We start from the raw sequence: 1,945 nt of genomic DNA, 5'->3' as shown, positions 1-1,945 counted from the left end.
TTGTATTGGGAGCCAGGAAAATGATCTCTACTCTCAGGAGAAATGAAAGGGAAAAAGAACCCACAGCATCATTATAACTCACTTTCCCTTAGCCCCTCTTGTGCATTTTAGCGTTTCTGGCAAATATTTTTCCTTCTATGCACAAGAAAAACTGGTATCTGCTGAATTGTGGCCCTGTGATCAGAGGGACATAATTTCCTCTCATCTGTTTTACAAGAAGCTGTTTGAAGTGGAGAGAGCTTGTGTTTAAATTAAGATGTCTCTGACAAGCGTGAGAAAGTGTTTAATTAATGTAATAACCTCCTGTTAATAAGGGGAAATGTGACCTGAGGTATGTTGGAAGTGGCTACCTGAAATACAGTGAAATCCACTAAAAAAGCTGGCTCAGAAATAGTTACTGATCATCATTTCTATTAGAACTGGGAGGAGAAGAATCAATAGAAGAGAATTAACATTTATTGAGCACTTACTATGTGCGAGGCACTAGATTTACACTGAGAATGTTATAACGTTTAACTCTGTAACTCACCCTGTGAGTGAGGTATTTTTTTTCTCTCCCATTTTGTAGATTAGGAAACTGAGGTGTATGTTAGTTCAATGACTTGCTCAAGGGGTTAGAGCTGAGTTTTGCATTCAATTCTGCCTGACTGTTCCATTATGCCACACAAAAGGGCCAGTGTTAATTTTAGTATTTGTGATAAAATTAAACATATATAGGCAAATTTTATATGACATGATATGAGGATTCAGAGGAGGATCCATGCTCTAGAATAGTTTCTCTATCAGTCTCAAATTATACAATTAGGATTTATTCCTCTGGGTTAAATATAAATTCTTTATAATATCTGGAGAAAACAATATTAATACCCTGATGTTTTAAGATTTGATGCTCAGTGTTCTAAGAAAAGACTACATTTCATATACTCCAAATCTTGAAAAAACTAGTAGCTGTTAGTAGACAGATATGGGGTGGTGGAGATGGGATAGTAGTGGGAAAAGAATGCTGACCAGTGATAAGCAGGGGGTGTGGGGTGTATTTTCATAACTCTTGGAAGTCTCATTAAATCAGGTAGCAGTTCTATAACTATCACAAATTGCCAGGAGCTCAGAGTCCAGACCTAAAGAAAGTATCCGAAATGCCGGCAGAAAGAGGAAGAGCTGAGAATGAGTCCCACTGAGGGCCCAGACTCAATGTGGAGGAGAGGGTCAGGGAGGAACTCATCCTTTCCCTTAAAGCCCTCTTCTGAATTCTCCACAGTTTATGTTACTGGCATCCTTCCAGTCACACTCAGGCTCAGAATCTCAGTCATTTTTTTATTTCTCCTGGTTTATCACCTGTCCCCTTCCCCAATGCACACACGCGCACGCGCGCACACACACACACACACACACTCATGTACCCATGCATGCATGCACACACGTGCGCCTTTCTTTACAGGTGACACATCAAGATCTACTAGGATCTTGCATAACTATGAATGGCTTTCTTCATATTTTCCAATAAATATTTAGCACTAAAATGTCTGTAGGTGGCACTCTTAGTTCTGATCACAACTCTTCCAGCAGGAATTTCAGCTGGCTGTGGAAAAAGTACAGATGGAAGCTGAGTTTCATAGTTGGCCCTAGGACAGGGAACCCAAGGAAGGGCTCAGTATCTCTTTAGCCCCCCGTTGGGTCTCATCGAGCCATAGGTATTCCCTTAGGCTAACCCCCTTCACCCAATCTCATTCATCAGTACTATAGCCTCTTCACTCCCAATTTCTAAATCATTGTTAGCAGTTGTATGTTATTGTGGTTTGACCTCAGGCCCTACCCTACTAGGCTACTCCTGGTAGAAACTCTAGGTGGTCCAGTGCTCTGCACTATAATTTTGGTTTCCCAAGGAGATCCTGTAGCTGGGCACAATTCCCTGTGTACACCTCTGTCCTTAAAAGAAAAAGTTGAA

The sequence above is a fragment of the Pteropus medius genome, unplaced genomic scaffold (genome assembly GCF_902729225.1).
Source record: "Pteropus medius unplaced genomic scaffold, Ma_sr-lr_union100, whole genome shotgun sequence".
NCBI lineage: Eukaryota > Metazoa > Chordata > Mammalia > Chiroptera > Pteropodidae > Pteropus > Pteropus medius.
Note: the sequence above shows the minus strand (reverse complement) of the source record.